The sequence below is a fragment of the Cricetulus griseus genome, chromosome 3 (genome assembly GCF_003668045.3).
Source record: "Cricetulus griseus strain 17A/GY chromosome 3, alternate assembly CriGri-PICRH-1.0, whole genome shotgun sequence".
Classification (NCBI taxonomy): Eukaryota; Metazoa; Chordata; class Mammalia; order Rodentia; family Cricetidae; genus Cricetulus; species Cricetulus griseus.
This window is the reverse complement of record NC_048596.1, coordinates 122092102-122109780: the sequence shown is the minus strand read 5'-3', so window position 1 is coordinate 122109780 and position 17679 is coordinate 122092102. Positions and strand designations below refer to the sequence as shown.

Genomic DNA, 17679 nt, shown 5'->3' with positions numbered 1-17679 from the left:
CTAATCACTGGCTTTGAAGCAGGCACTGCCCACTGTATGTCCAGATAGGGCAGTCCTTCCCAAATGCCAAGAAACTGCCAAGCTTTCAGTCTGATTCTAATAAAAAGCAATTCCTGCCAGAATATCTAATTTTACCTCACTGAAATGAAAGACGGCAACCCTTGTCAGGCCTGTGTACCATCCATGTATGAAAAAGCCATTCCCACTGCCACATGTATGGAGAAACTTCTGGAAGAGGAGACCCTTAACAATATATTTACAAAGATCATCTCCAGGAGATAAAAATCGTATATACTGAACCATGTCTATAGCACTTATAGAAGACGGGGCAACAGAAGAAAAAGAGCAGTTGGAGAGTCCTATCCATTATTACTTTTACTTAAAAATTATTTGTTATTTATGTTTATATGTGTAAGCCTCTGTGGGTCCATATGCACCGTGCATATACAGGACCCTGCAGAGACCAGAAGAGGGTATTAGACCCCCTGTATATACACAGAGGGAGAGCATATATACATATATATATATGTGTATATATTCAAATATATATATATATATATATATATTTCAAATATATATATATATATTTGAAAAAACAGGTCATGAATTTGAAAGAGAACATTGTGATACAGAGGAGGTTTTGGAAGGAAGAAAGGGAAGGGGGAAATGTTATAATTAAAATCTCAAAATATAAAAAACATATTTTGTAGTAAAGCAATGCAGTTAAAATTTATGAACAAGAAAAATCAAAGCTTATACTAAGTTATCAGTTGCAATCATTCTAAAATGAACATGAGTAATCAATTCTCAGTGTGGCGATGAGGAGTAAAAGAAAGGCAGTGGATGATAGCTAAGCACAAATGTCATGCATGACCACCGGCTCTCAGCACATCAAAAATGGGTTCCTCCCCAGCAAATTTCCCCACTCAAAGCATGAGGCAGCAAAAGAAACAAGGGCACCATCTCCACACTCCATCCAGTAGAAGGCTGTGTGTCCTGTACTGACAACAGCACTAGTCTCTCTTCATCCATATGACGCCTAATGTCAGAGGTTCACAGGAGGTTGGTTAGACCTCACCAGCACAATTTTCACACTAGGTCCTCAGTAAACTCCCCCAACCCCTTTCGAAGAAAATGCTCAAATGAAATCCTCCAGATGGGGTGTTTATATTTCATTAAATGTCTGTAAAACCCAAGGAAAGAACACAAACATAAAACAATCAAGCCGTTTTTGTAATAATGTCAAAGGGGGAAAAGTTAATAGTGTTTGGATAAGGCTCTAAAAGGCATTCCATCATAAAACTTTAGTCTTACCTTTCAATTATTTGGATGCAAACACTCTTGATAGTTTGGGTTTGTTCATTTGCTTTGTTTGTTTGGTTGATTGGGGTTTTGTTTTTTGTTTGTTTGTTTGTTTTTGTTTTTTACTTCACAATACAGTGGCATTCCAATTGGTAGAAATGGTCATGCTGACTTAGACTACTCCAAAGGCTTGCCCTATTTTGCTAAAACAACTGCAAAAGCAAAAGGCAATCACCCAATCACCTTCTCCACAGAGGACGACGCTGATCAAACCTGCTGAACTGAGACCACAGCAGTTAGTCAGCCCAGGATGATCACTCATGGGCAGCAAGCCACAAGGAGAAAAGCTTGTAGATCAAATCCAACATGAAGTCTTTATGGGGAAGCTAAGACTCCCAATAGATTAATTTGCTCTGTACTCAATGGCCCCTAGACTTGTTAGAATTTTGCAGGCAGGAAATTAACCCCTAAATGAAACAAGTGTAGTCAGAAGTCATCATCCCAGCCATGTACTGTAGCAGGTTTACTCTGGGGTGGGGTGGGGGGAGACTGGAGAGTTGGGGTAGTCTACCAGTGCATGCATGAGGGTCGGGAGAGATGGGGAGACAGAAAGAGATTGACCTAGGTGAGAAGAGTAAAACAATGCACAGATAAATGAGGCAGGGTCTGGGTTAAATGAGGACTGCAATTGAAAATAAGGTGAATTCAGATGAACAAGAGTGACAGGGCTATATTATGTAGAGAATTGAGGGAGGCCCTCAGGGACAGAGCAATATTTTAGCAAACAAGAGGAACTGAGTCACATAGATATTCAAAGGCATGTAGTGTTCCATAAAAGAGGCAAGAGCTCATGAACGATACTGATGAGAGGTCTGGCAAGATTTGGCAAATTTTAAAAGGATTTCTCTGGTTGCTGAAAACAGACTCAAGAAGAGCATGCTGAGACCAGGAAGGAAGCAGGGGGGACAGAAGGAGGAGCATGTAGTCATAATCTGAACCAGCAGCGACAGTAATTTGAACCAAGATCTCATCATGGACGAATTAGGAACTGAAAGATCCATACAAGAGATGGAGCCATTTACATGGGGCAGATAGATCAAATGTGTGACAGCAAAAGAAAAGACAAAGATGACTCCAAGATTTGGAACTCAGCAGTTGGAAAGCGCTGGGCACTGAGATACAGAGGTCTGTGGGAGGAACAAGAAGATAACACAAAGTCAGGGGATGTGGAGTAATGCAACTTAGCTCAATTACCACAGAGGTCAGCAAGCAATGGGGCAGTGGGCTGAGGGCAGGCTATAAACAGATTCCACAGCCAGATTACCAGAGTTGAGTCTCAGTCCTACTACCACCAACTGTGAGACATCCGGTGAGATGCTGTGTCATCCTTTCTGAATTTCATTAGTTTCATCTATAAAATGGGAAAATGCATTTGTACTAACCTCATAGTGTTGCAAAAGAAGTAAATATGATCACGTGTTTGGAAAACAATTGCTTTTATTCAAGAAGCACCATGTCCAGATTTAAAAATGAAAACAGGGTTCTCAATCTAAAACTCCCAAGTTCGTATTAGAAGAAGAGACAAGGGAAAGACAACTGGGTGGCTCTGAATTCTAGCTTCCCAGACCAGTGGGGGGATCTTGGGCTTATCTTTGAAAGATGGTTAGGAAGTAGACAGATGGTGAGGGAGGAGAGGGGGAACATCCAAGACAGAGAAAAAAGTCTGTCTTTTTTTCTGGTAATGCAGCCAGCATGCAACAAAATCCAAGCACAAAATGGCTGTCTTAGAGTTCTTGTCTTACTTTTTCCTGATATTGTAATATCAGAGATTTTTTTTTTTTTGGTTTACTTATTCACAATGAATCAACCTAGTCCACCTCACCTGATCTTCACCTGCCATCACTGAGTCAGAACAGAGCTGCCATATTGACCATAACCCTGTCAAAATTCATACTGAAGCTGAGAGCAGTCTCAGCATTTCAGGGGGCTGCAGTAGGAGAATGTGGCATTTTGAGGCCAGCCTGAGCTACATAGTGACTTTCAGGGTAGCCAGGGCTACATAGCAAGACTCTGTCTTTACACAGCAAGACCCTGTCTCAAAACATATATTGATATTATATATATCAAATACAAATATATCAAATTTGATATATAAGTATACACACAAAACACACACACACACACACACACACACACACACACACAGGCCTCTGGTAGTCACCATTCCTGCACCCCATAACTTCATTTTTGATATCTCAGGAAGATGTGCTCAAAAGTCAACAACATAATAGAGGCATTTACAGCTGTTTTTATCACATCTGAACATGTTCCAAAGGCCATATGTTCCAAAAAATACGCCTAAGCTCTCACTGCTTAGTTAGCTTAGCATCTTGGTTACTAATAATTCTAGTAGAGGAATACAATGTAAAGGTCAAAATTGTAATTCTAGCCGAGCAATACTGCCTAGATTCAGGAGAAAGATCCACAAAGACCTGGGATCAGAAGCAAAGCATCAGATGCCCTTCATAGAAGCCTAATCTCATGGCGAATCATAAAGCATCAGAACACAAAACAGTAGGAGAGGCTTGAACTTGGGCCTGAACTTTCTTATGCACATTGGATATACAAATACGGACAGTCTGAGTCAATATTAGCAAATGTTAAGAAGAAAGCAGACCCAAAACTCTGGGAGTCTGCCTATCTTGTCAGGCCAATCACTGGAAGACCCGTAGTCTGTGAGCCTGCCACAGTGCCCAGACAGTGAGATGCTCAAGCCTACTTTATCCTCATCAGACAGCCTTGAAGTAACCTTCAGTCTGAAATAAGCTGTCAAGGTCTCATCCACAGTGCACATGTCCAGAAATGCCACGGGCCACCATTCCATTACAAGACTGGCCCACTGACCCACATGGGTTCTGAAACCCAAGCCCTACAATGCTTCCACAGAGCTCCTACTCTGTAGTCTTGCTTCTTAGAAACAAATTCCAAGAAACATACTGCTTGTCATTGGGATTCTCAAAATATTTGCTTTGTTCAAAGATGCTTGAGGGCTTAACATACCCAGAGGCATAATGGTTAACACAAAAATATCTAATAATGAGTAACCAAGACTCATCCACACCCCAGGAAAGGGGAAACATGGAGAAGAGTCCATATCATTTCACACCACACACACACACACACACACACACACACACACACACACACAGGAGAGAGAGAGAGAGAGAGAGAGAGAGAGAGAGAGAGACAGAGACAGAGACAGAGACAGAGACAGAGACACAGAGACAGACAGAGACATGGACAGAGGCAGAGACACAGACAGAGATGAGACAGAGACAGTGACAGAGATCGAGAACATCATCCTTACCACCACTTCCACTTAGGTTCAGGTCTCCTGAGCACACTGGCATACAATAGCATTACTCCACCATTTACCCTGTCTTTCTCCCTTTCAGCAAATCCTACAGCCATTTGTTCATATTCTTTCCCTAGAGAGTGATGGGTGTAGATAAGAACCAAATTATTTTTTTGAAAATTCTTCTCCTAAGACTCACTAAGATTACCTCTAGATAGTTTAGGTGGTATAAAATGGGTTTTATATTTAATGAAAACTGCATTTTATGATAATGACAATGCTGCTACAAACTTTAAATATGTATTTGAAAACCAAAGGAGATTCTACAGGTCCTAGAGAGACATCTTCATATACCTCAGAGTCTCAAGTTAGTAGATTCCAGCTCCTACCATTTGTCTATAGCTGCACTAGTCTGGGCCAGGCCCGGTCATCCACATAGCCCCCAAATGTTATAATTAATTGCCCCTGTCATTTTTCCTGGACACAATGCCTTCCCCCTGGATATCCTGTCTTCTTCCCAGTCCATGCCCTTCATCCTTGCAGCCCAGGCTCTGTTTGTCCATAGAAGAAGCTCTGTCTACTCATAAAAATACTATATTTTGCAATTAAAGAAAATACACCTTTAGGTTTGGGTAGAAACAGAAAACACCATTTGAACCAATATGCTCCCTTTCCTCCAGCAGACCACCAAACACATACCTACACATAGGCATCATGGCCATAGAGAAGAAATAATCAAAAGCCCACTCAGTGCCAAAGAGGATGTCTTCGATAATAGACCCGAATGTCTTGCTGAGATCATTTCCATCGGTATTCTTAGGATATTGTAAATGTTTCAAATATAGAAATAAAAAGAAAGAAGAACTCAATAAGCCAACATGAATTCACTGCCCAGCTTCGTATAACCTTAACATTTGTTTTCTTGCCCCTTTTCTCTTAAAACAACGGAGCTATATGTCTTTAATCCCAGTACTCCTTTGGAGGCAAAGGCGGGTAGATCTCCATAAGTTTAAGCCCAGGTTGGCCAGCATGGTGAGTTCCAGGCCCTCCAGGGCTCCACAACAAAACCCTATCTCAAAAAAAAAGTAAGTAAAAAAGATAAGAAATTGAAGACCCTTCGTGGCTGTTTTCCATCTTCTTTCTCTCTCTTCCCTTCAAAGAATCACTAACTTGGGTTTTCTCCACTTATCAATGTATCCACCCCAGAAGTTTTATGTGATTTTTAAACTTTATTAGGGCATGATGGCACATGCCTGCATTCCCAGCCCTTGGGAAGTAGAAGGGGGAGGATCAAGAGTAAGCCTGAACTACATTGTAAGTTGAGTCTAGTCCAGGATTCATGAGACTCTGTCTTAGAAATGATGGATGATGGGATGGATGGATGGATAGATAGATAGATAGATAGATAGATAGATAGATAGATAGATAGAACAAAAACTCTGTGTAAGTGCTAAATCTAAAAGTATTTTTTTGTCCAACAATGCATTTTGGAGACTTGGCCATAGCATGTATATAACTCTAATTAATTTGTCTACTTATATTCCCTCATATCCCTCTATTTAAGTATTTTCCCTATATAAGACTTGGGATTTTGCTATTAAAAGTAATAATCAGAGTATCTCAATATGTCGATGGCTATTAACTCTCTGGGTAGATAATGTGTTGATAATGCTAGCTTTATTCTTATACCTGTCAAGGGGCAAGGCATACGGGTCTTTCTGCTTTGCTTCTATTGCAGAGTTTAAAATCTACAACTACTGTCACATATATGTAGAGGGCCTAGGTCTGTCCCATTCAGAACCCTGGTTGTCAGTTCAGACTCTGTGAGCTCCTAAGAGCCAAGTTAGTTGATTCTGTGGGTTTTCTTGTGATGTACTTGACCCCTCTGGTTCACACAATCCTTCCTGGCTCTCATCAGCAGAATTCTCCAATCCTGTCCCAATGTTTGGCTGTAGGTCTCTGTATCTGTTTCTATCAGTTACTGGATGAAGGCTCTCTGACTACAACTGGGTTAATCACCAATCTATGAATATAGCAGAATAGTGTTAGGAATCATTACATTAACATTTCTTTCAATACAATCCTATTTGGGTCTATCCTAGATCTCTGGGACATCCAGCCTCTGAGTCCTGGCACTCCAGGAGTATCAGGGGTGGGCTTCATGTTATAGGTCTGAGGCTGGACCAGTCATTTGTTGGCCACTCCCCCAATCTCTTTGCTGTCCTTACCACTGCCCACCTCCATACATCCCATAGGCAGAACAGACTATAAATCAAAGATTGTGTATCTGGGTTGGTGTCCCAATTCCTCCACTGGAAGTCTTGCCTGCTCACAGGAGATGGTTAATTCAGGCCACATATCACCATCTCAAGGAGTCTTAGGTGGGATCAACCTTGTAGATTCTTGCACTCACCTGAGTGACATATTAACTCATTAATATTAACTCATTAATAATCATTAATAATCCTAACTGGCATATTTCTGATTTTAATACAATTTCCATACAACAAACCATGAAGAAAGGAGTATGCTGCCCAGTAAATGAAATCTCTGCTTGATATATAAATAGGATGCAAGGCCAGGTTCTCTACCACAGCTCAGGGACCTTATATACAGGATCAATTATGCAACCCATCTCATCCATACCCTCCTCCCAGCCAGTGTCCTCCTTCTCTAAGTAGAATCACACATTTCCAAGGGGTTCCAAATGATCTTTAAAAAAAAGTTAATATCATTTTCTCTCTAAGGCTTTGACCAAAACCATCATGGACATTTTATATCACCCTTCCATCTGTGTTCTTGTGATCTCTTTTAGTAACTCTGAACAGTAGCTCTTATGACATCTTATATTAATGATGCTTAGAGATGCCCATCTCTCACCCGAGAGTGGAAGTATCAGTGTGAGACCTGCATTATTACTACAATTATATTTATTATATATAATAATATATATTATATATGTAGATTATTATTCTACCCCATACTTGGCTCTGCACACAGTAAAATGAACAAATGTTTTATAACTGCATCAAATAGAAGCCATGCCTACCTCATTGACTTCTAGCAAGAGTAAGAGAACATTAGCATGGTGGTCTCTGTGTCTATTGATTTATTCTTGGAAATAAAACACACAGTTAGCAGATCTGTGACAAATTACAGTGATCACAGTATCGAGGAGTTGTTGTGTTCAGCTGAAGTCACTTAACCTGCACACCACCTTATAACACAGCTACTATTGCCAAGCACAGGTTACAAGTGAGGGGACTCAGAGGACTTGAGTAGTTTACTCAAAGTCATACAGCTACTAAATAGCCCAACTACTTAATCTCAGAGCCTGTCTTCATACATGAATATTAGGGTAGACCACACTGCAACAACAGAAACCAAATCTCATATTTGTAGAAATTACATTTTCAAAGTAACTTCACAATCTATTGATTATTTTATTTGTTTTCATAGTTCTGGAAAGTTGTATCAACCCAAACAGATGTCTTTTCCCTCATTTTATAGGTCTGGCAGCTGTGAGTCAACAAATTTGCATGATGCATTCAATGATCAAGGATAAAACCTTTTTATCACTGAGAACATACAAAGCTATGTGATGTTAGCAAATATCCCCCAAATATCAATGACTTAAAACTGAAAATATTGCAAGTTGACTCTGAGTCTGCTATAGTCTGTTCCATATTGTCTTCATTATGAGAGTCAAACAACACAGCAGAAGCAACCTTGACCTTAGCCATTGCTGCTCATAGTGGCAGAGAGAGGAACAAGGACCTGGCAAGCTATGAGCTGACTCTTAAAGCCATAATTACATGGACATAGGTAATTTCGTGCATACTTCATCAGTCAAAACTGGTCACATGGCCATGGCCAAATTCAACTAAGGAAAATGAACAATCATCCATGATCTACCCACACAAAAGGACTCCAACCAGTACATCCTATAACAAAGAGTAACAGCAACAGGATCTAAAGCCAAAAATGCTGCCTTCATTTATTCAGTGACTTTACAGTATAGAGAATGTCTTTATTTCATGCCTACATCTCTGCTGGGCTTCCTTGTTGATGGAACCCTCTCTTGTCTAATAGGTTCTTCAGAGGCAGGGGGCCTTCATGCTAAATCACCAAAAATTTGATCTGAAATGTTCTAGAAAATTTCAGAGACAGAGAAGCTAATTAACCTATAAATACCTATGACTGAAAAAAATAATTGCTGGGTATTCACCCTAGGAAAACTGGAGTACATAGTAGAACAGGAATAAGAATATTTACAGTGGCTTTACTTATAATTACCACAAAGAGAAAGCAACCTAACCACCCAGGATATTATTCCAGCTTTATTAGAAGTAGAAGTAAAACTGAAGAAGCTCAGAGATAGAGCAGGCTGGCAAAGTCACACCTTTAAAAGGCAGAGCCTGGGGAGATGGCATGCATTCCTGTGCCATGTCTATTGTTCTGTCAATCTCCTCTGTCAGAGCTAAGTATCTTACTGCTTTTCCACCTCTCCTGCCATTTCTATTTAACTGAAACACAGTCTGTGGTAGTTTGAAAGAAAATGGCCCCCAAAGGAAGTGTCACTATTTGGAGGAAGTGTGTCACTGTGGGGGCGGGCTTTGAGGTCTCTTTTGTTCAAGCTTCCCTCAGTGTGTGTGTCAGTCGACTCCCTGTTGCCTGCCAGATGCAGCACTCTCAACTCTAGCAACACATCTGCCTGCATGCAGCCATGTTCCCCATCGTGATGATAATGACCTAAACCTCTAAAACTGTAAGAGAGCCACCCCAATTAAATGTTTTACTTTATAAGAGTTGCCATGGTCATGGTATCTCTTCACAGAAATAAAAACCTGAACTAAGACACAGTCTCCTCCCTTCTAGGTCACCTAGTACAAGACACCTGAAGTTTCCCTTTACTTATTCCAACGGACACAGTCTGTTGGAATGTCCAACTTTGTGTAATGGCCATTAACTAGGTTCCTACAAGAGAGAGACTCTGTTGATTCTTCATCTTTGACTGTCAGCTAGCAAACATAAGTGTGTATTTCTGGACCCCATTATTTATACTACAAAAGGAAGGGGAAACTGTGTGGGTACTCATGATTAAAAAAATGTTTCATATGCCTGCACATGCTGGAGTGTATAGAGAATAATTATGAGATGTTTTTTTCTGGATGGAGTTCCCAAGACGATAAACATATTCACAGCATTCATATCTTTCCCAGTCATCCCTTTTGTGGCCACTTTACATGCACATCACTTAAGAATTAGTATTATAGTAATACAAAGGGACAGATATAAAAGCTGAGAACTTTAGAGTGAAGATGTAAAACAACTTTGAGATGATGAAAGCCACTTTCATTCTGCATTGGAAAATGTCCTTGTGCTCTTGTCACGGATCTGATGTCTTCAAAGGCCTCAGATCTGTAACAGTGTACAGTCTGCCATGAGGTCTGCCTCTTGATTATGCCCTGCAAGGAAATCCCCATCAGCTCCATCATATACATCTTTCAGAGTATCCCCTTGGCTCTGATTTTGTTCTTGGATTTCTTTTTATAACTGCTTTGGAAAATGTCAATACAAAACAAAGTCAGTGCTGCTTTACATGGAATAGTCAGTGAACTACTCTGCTCCTCAGATTACATCTGACAATATGGTTATCAGCACAAGACCACAATCAACACTCAACAATGGATGATGGAAGAGCACAAGAAGTCCCACCTCTACAAAGAGAGCATGAACATGAGAGGGGGCTGTAGGTGGGCACAGGAGAGTGGGAAGAGAAATGTGATGAAAATACATTGTACTTATACACAAAATTCTCCAAAAACAATGAGAAAAGGATTCACAAAGATATACAAATTTTTAAATGAGATAAAGCAGTAAGTAACACAATAACTGATGTAAAAAGTTCAACTAAGCAATTAAAATTGTATCTTGAAAAAAAATCAACAACTTGATGCTTAGAAAGTTTTTAAATGAAAATACACATAAAGGTTACATAGAAAAGAAACTTTGCAACAAATATCTGTTTAAAACAGCAATGTGGACTGTGCTTTAATGATTGTAGTATAGGAGGGACATTTTGATACACAGTGGAGCTCAGCTCCAAGCACAGCAAGGTCATTCAAGTAGTAAATGAAGCAGAGACAGTGGATACAAGGAACTTGATTAAATAGCAAAGGCCAGAAAGTTACTAACATTGGATTAATGTGGTTCCTGTTAAAGGGGTTCAAAGATTTATATAACATAGGGGATGACAATACATCAAGGGTGGGAGGGTGCTCTCTAAAGTGACTTCTCAAGGTTCTTTGCTGGAACTGGATTCAACAGATCAAGATCGAGACTTAGTTAAAAAGAAAGCTAAGAGGGAGATGAACAAAGTTTTGTCAGTAATAGAGTCTATGCCCTTTCAAAATAAAGATATAAAACTATGAACAAAAAATCCAAAGTAACTATTATAACAACATTTTTAAATGTTTTCATATTTTATTTATTATATTTAATAATGTTCTAATTCAAATATAATTATATCATTTAACCCTTTCACTTTCCTCCTTCCGACCTTTTTGTGTCATCCCCCTCCACTTTCATAGTCTCTTCACCTAGTTATCATTGGTATGCAGGTGTGTGTGTCTGAATGTGTAAAGAATATAAAACTATAATATTTTGCTTCCACTCTTGGTTTTAGTGTGTGTGTGTGTGTGTGTGTGTGTGTGTGTGTGTGTGTGTGTAGCTTCAGAGCTGATCATCCTGCACTGTGTAATCAATTAAGTGGATTATTCCTTGAAGAAAGTCAATTCTCCCTCTCTCAGCAGTCATCAGTTGCCTATAGTTCTTAATTTGAGGTCAAATCTACATAAGAACAAAGGGCTATGGTATTTACTGCTAGTAGAAACTCTACCCTAAGGAACTATAGTCATCATGAGAATGAAACTCCATATAACACAAAGATGAAGAATCACTGATGGATTCACAGAAGAAGGCAAATGAACAAATCCTAGTCACAGAAGATTTTAATAATTTCTTCCAGAAATAGATAAAGTAGAAAAGTCACATTGCAGCAGAGCTAAAAATGTTTGCTTGTGTATAAGGAACATTTGTAAATTCAATGCACCAGGCCTGCAGGAAAGTATCTGGGGGCTATAAATTGAACCATGAAACAAAAACTATAAATCAGCACCATATACCTGAAAATTAAGAAATGTTTTATCTTTGAGGAAAAAAAAAGGGACAAACAAAGTAGAAATCTGAAGATATTGAAAGCACCCCAGGAAAGCATTTTTATGACAATGAAAAACAATAATTACCAAAACCATACAGGAAACATCATACATGAATTTTTACATGTATTTATTTTAAGATCATGAGAAAAAATGAACACACACTGTCATCACAACTAAACAACAAATTACTAGGCTCGCCAAAGCAGTTGAGCAAAAATTATAAAAAAGTAAGGGGTTAGTTCCTGCACCTGGACCAGTGAGCGAGATGCTCAGATATGATACCTACTGCCTGCCAGGACCTGACCAAGACTGTGGAAAAAGCTGCTGGACACTGGAAAATTGATTGTACCCCTTTGCTTAGGCAAAACAAGGTCAGTCTTTTCCACTGTCTGTCCCTCTTCCACAGAGAGAAAAAAAACTCTCACCTTATAGGCCTGGCAAAGATTGCTGTTCTTTGAGACATCTACCTCCAGCGATAATGGAGAGACTTGGGTATGGCTAGCTGTATATGGACTGGCTTCTAACTGGCTTCTGTCACTTTTTAGTAGATTTGGATAAAATATACCCTTCTCAGATCTCTGAAATATTAATGGTTGTCAACTTGACAGCATCAGACAGTCAGATCCACTATAGACTATAGTCAGTATGTTAGCTGATAAAGTAATGACTATCTACTGTTCAGGCACAAGCTCGAGTGACTAAGACTAAGAGGTTAGATGCCTGCCTCGTGGCAAAGAACCAGTCAGAAGTTAGCTGGTGGTGCTATGCTTTACGGCTCTGGGTGTGTTTTATGGACAAGTCCACAGCAATGACACACAGAGCATAGCAACCACCCTGGGAGGGCCTATGGGCCATAACAACCAGTTGACCAATCAATACAGGGCAAACCCTCCAAGCCTGGAGGCACACCAATCCTGAGCCTGTATGTACCCCTAGACACTCCCCTTATGCTGCCTTATAAGATCTCTATGCAGATGCTTCGAGCTGTCTTTTCTAGCCATCCACCATGGTGGGTGGATGAAAGACCCAAGCTAACATGGGGTTAGCTCGTTAAACAACTGCAATAAAACCTCATGCTGTTTGCATCAAAAAAAAAAATGTAAGGGGTTGAAAACACACAATAATTATCACCAGAGAACAATGGGATTGTGGAGCATTCATGTAGCTGCAGTAACCCAAGGAATGCACCATCTATCATTATTATCAAAAACTAACAAGGAAATGGATATGAAATCAGATAAAAATACTATAATAATGAGACCCTTAAATATTAAAGAATTGTTCTAAAGAAAAGCATGAAAGATCTTTCCAGAGGAAATCCTAAAATGCTACCAAAATATTTTATAACAGATCTGCATATATGGAAAGATTTACCATCTTCATGTACAGTCATAATATTCTAAAGGAGAAAACTTCTCAAAACTGGATTGTGTTAGCAAGTTAATTCAGAGAAATTTGACCTTATAAAGTCAGAAGTATGAGAGAGAGACAGAGAGAGAGATCTACTATATCTATCTATGGGAGACTGGTTCCCAGTTGTAATCTTGGATATCAAATCCATAGTTGCTCAAGTTGTCTTCAAAAGATTGCATACTATTGACATCCAACCTACATACATCTCTCTATAGCTAGCTTGAATCATCTATAGATAACTTACAACACCAACACAATATAAAAACTATGTGCATACACTGTGTTGTTTAAGAGGAAATGATCCCAATTTTTAATTATTATTCTGTACAGGTGCACCATCATGGGCCTTATGCTACAGCTTATAAAAGAGGCACAAAGAATAATTTTAAAGCAGTGGCTGTTAGAAAAGGCTGTGGCTTCAATGAGAGGATGGGACAGACTTAGTAGACTTCCTAGACGGAGGCTTACCCTCTCAGAGGAGGAGAGGGGACATGGGGGCAGAGGGGGGAGTGGGTGGAGGGGAGGGAGGGGTAACTGGGATTGGAATGTAAAAAATAAATTAATAAATAATTAAGTAATAAAAAAAGAAAAGAAAAATGCTGTGGCTACCTCAGAGGTGCTACAGACCAGGGCATTTGAGTAGAGTCAGCAGTGTGCAGAATGTAGAACATTTAAGTTTCACTGTTTGGAATTTTAAAAAATATTTTCCATCCACAGTTGATTAAATCTTCTGTTGAATGAGTTTACAATGCTTCTACAGAACAGGGGAAACAATCGAAGAGAGAGGCAGGAAAACATCTGATAACTACACACGTGACAACATAAAAAGCCAAAACACTAAATACTAGGAAATCAAACAACCTAATCAATGAAGGAGTTAATGAACAAGCAATTTTCAAAATATAAAGTATGAATGGCCAACAAACATGTCAGAAATGTTCAACATCATTACCCACAGAGAAATGCAAATCAAAACTACATTGAGATTCTACCTCACCCCAGTCATAATGGCAATCGTTAAGGAAACAAACAACAGCAAATGATGGCAATGGTGTGGAGAAAAGTGAACCCTTATGCACTGCTGGTGGGAGTGTAAATTAGTGTGGCCACCATGGAAATTAGCATGGAGGTTCCTCAACCAAACTAAAAATAGATCTACCATATGCCAGCTACAGCACTCCTGGGTATCAAAGGCCTCCAAGTCATCATAGCATGAAGATACCTGCACATTGGTGTTTACTGAAGGACTGTTCACAGCAACTAGATTACAAAACCAACCTAGGTGCCTGTCAACAAAACAATGGATAAAGAAAGCTTGCTAATATTGCACACTTGATTTATAAAGCCACCAACAAAGAAAGATATGTCATTTGCAGGAAAATGGGTGCGACTAAAGATCCTTGTATTAAATTAATTCAGTCTCAAAAAGATACATATTGTAGATTTTCTCTCATTTTGGGAAATCCCAGATTTTATGTATATACATAAAAATCATGGTCTATGCATTTATGACCATGAAAATAAAAGTGAACCTGCCTAGGGAAATGAAGGAAAAGAGTAAAAAGAGGGAGCAAAAGAGGAGGGTAGAGGGTAATGGGGGAACATCGTCAAAGTACATTATATACTTGTTCGGAAATGTTTCTATAAAGCCCTATACTAATAAAATATAGAACCCCCAGATGCGGGATACCAATATGTTTGTGAATGTGAGTAGATCATTAAGAAACAGAGCATCATGTGGATAAAGGAAGAAATAAAACAAAATGTTGGTGCAGCACCATCTTAGAAAAATGGTATTTGGAGAGTAAAAACTGAAGGTAGGAAAGAGGCTGTAGAACAACTGGGGCTTAATTTTCTATTAGAAGCTGCTAGAACAATGAGAACAATATGAAAGAAACCCTATAAAAGGTGCTGGTTCAAAACAACTGCTTTCAAATTAATTTTCTTTTCAAACACATCTCTAAGTAACTTCCGTCAAGATAAGCATTCATGTTGAAGGAGAAAAGTATTTTGCTTTGCCTTTCAAATTTTCTAGACATGAAGGGGTAGAGACTTTTTTATACTGGCAGATCCCTCCAGCACTCTCTCTTGCCCTTTGTGAAGGCAGATTGTAGGGAAAAGATCCAGTTACATCTCTTGGCCTTTCTGTAATCATTCCTGTTTAAGAGAGATCAGCATGAGAACATATCAATAAAATAATTTCATAAAAGCTAATGTGAAATCTCCATATACTGTATAAATACAGTAGCCCCAAATTTTTTAATACAGATATTTTATGAATGTGAAACATCTTTGCTAGAATTGTTGTTTTGATTGTTATTTCAATCAAACCCTAATGTATTTTTTTAAAGCTGCCCTACCAGCAACAGATATGGGTGTGGTAAAATCATTTTTTAGAAAATAAATTTAAGCTTCCCTAGGGCCAATGAACAAGGTGACTCAGCGGATAAGGGCCTATCTGTGAAAACCTATCAATCTAAGTTTGATCCCTGGAATGCACATAAAACTACATGCAGAGAACTGACTCCAAAAAATTGTCTTCTGACCTCCACATACACATACCATGGCATGTACACATACACAAGCATACACACATGCCAGTGTGTCCGCACACACATACAGAGAGACACACACACATCATGACAACACATGAACACACAAAAATTAATAACAAGAAATAAATAAATAGAGTCACCAAAAAGTGCTGCCCTAATCTTCAATTATGAGGGTCAGTTCTTTCTCAAAGGCTCTAACCATTAGAACATATGGATTAAGGGAAATGTAGCAAACATCTAAAAAAAATCAAATAGACAAGCAAACAAACAAAAACAAATACAAATCCTAAGTTTCTTCCTGGTAAATGAATATAGAAAGTTACAAATTATAACTGACACTCAATAATAATTAACACCTCTATTTGTAACAAGGACAAAAAAAAACCCTATGCTACCACAAGAAAAAAAACCAGCCTAAAATCAAATGATTTCAATATTTCTACCTAGGTGTCAAAGCAGTAACCTGGAAGATGCATCTCAACATCTAAGGGTTTCTGGTGGTGAATTATAAAACAGGGCTGGGCCTCCAGCTCAGTGGTAGAGTGCTTACATAGCATGCAGGAGGCACTGGGTCCATTTCCTGGAGCTATGGAAATAAGCAGATAATTATTGAAGTCTGTCTTCAACTATGATGCCTTCCCGACAATAAACCCAAAGCAACCAAGCTCATGAACAGTAGCAGCAGCTGAGGGCAGAGGACAGTGACCTCAGTCTGTTCCTCTCAGCCACAGTAAGCGAGGAATGTTCTCCTATTCTGCTGTGAAGTAGAAAACTATTGATTGAATTTGAGACTCTGAAATTCATCTCTTACTGAGAAACATTATAGAATTATAGATCATTATAGAATTTGTTTTACCCATGCAATAAATCTATTGAGTAATGAGAAAAAGCATCCACTCACCAATATAGAGAAATATTTCCTCACACAGTCATACCAAATAAATTATTCACCTCCTACAATATTCCACAAAATGTGATGCAAATAGATTTTTTCGAAATGCAGTATTTGTGCACGCAGGAATGAATGTTTATAAAATCTTAATGTCTGTCAGTTTTTTTGAGAACTATGACTTATGCATGACTCAAGTCCGGCATGGCATTGGTTGTAAGAATTCAGCCGGTTCAAGCAAGCATTTTTTAAAGTGCAAAAAATAGCTTTACTTTTAAAAGATAAACAAAACCTAATATTAAGTTCCTTTTGTGTATTTAGTTGACATATCATGCCTTTGTCACCAACAAAAGATGTAAGTGTTCTTTTATCTTTAAAGTTTGTTAAACATCTAGAACAATCTCACATTTCTACAAAGTGTTTAATAACCCTGAGGTAGATATAATTGCCCCCTCTTAAAAATTAAAAAACACAAGACTTTCAAGATGGTAAAGGCACTTGTTGCCAAGCCTGATGACTTGGATTTGATTCCTGGTAGAAGAATCAAATCAACTCCTGAAGGTCATCCCCTGACCACCATAAACGTGCAGTCATATGCATACACTCTCATACAAATATTTTGCACAAAATAAATAAATTAAAAATATATCTTTAAAATTAGAAACTCCAGTGTAGCTAGTACACTGCAAACTGTGGAGCTAAGATTTGAAACCAGCTTCACTCAACTCCATGTATCCTGTTTTTCCCATTTAAAATCAGCTAATGTGTCGCCCAGTGTCTTAGCTCACAGAAAAACATAAAGAAATTAAATTATTTCATTGGTTTCATTAGATAAAAAGAAAACGTGTCTATGACAATGAGCTATTGAATAGGTCCCCAAGAGACCATGGAAATGCCACAAATTTTGGATGTAAAAAACAAATCAGCCAAATTCTCTCCCCT

The 17679-nt window shown here is 38.8% G+C and overlaps 1 protein-coding gene across 2 annotated transcripts in view; it reads right to left on the bottom strand.

Moving 5' to 3' along the window:
• Sv2b (synaptic vesicle glycoprotein 2B) overlaps nt 1-16874 on the bottom strand; it is a 112863-nt gene extending 95989 nt beyond the window's left edge. For both annotated transcript variants that reach the window (XM_027408154.2, XM_035442447.1), the window contains exon 1: nt 16750-16874. The gene's annotated coding sequence lies outside the window, so the exon portion shown is untranslated. The remainder of the gene's footprint in view (nt 1-16749) is intronic.
• Between the last annotated feature and the right edge of the window lie 805 nt (nt 16875-17679).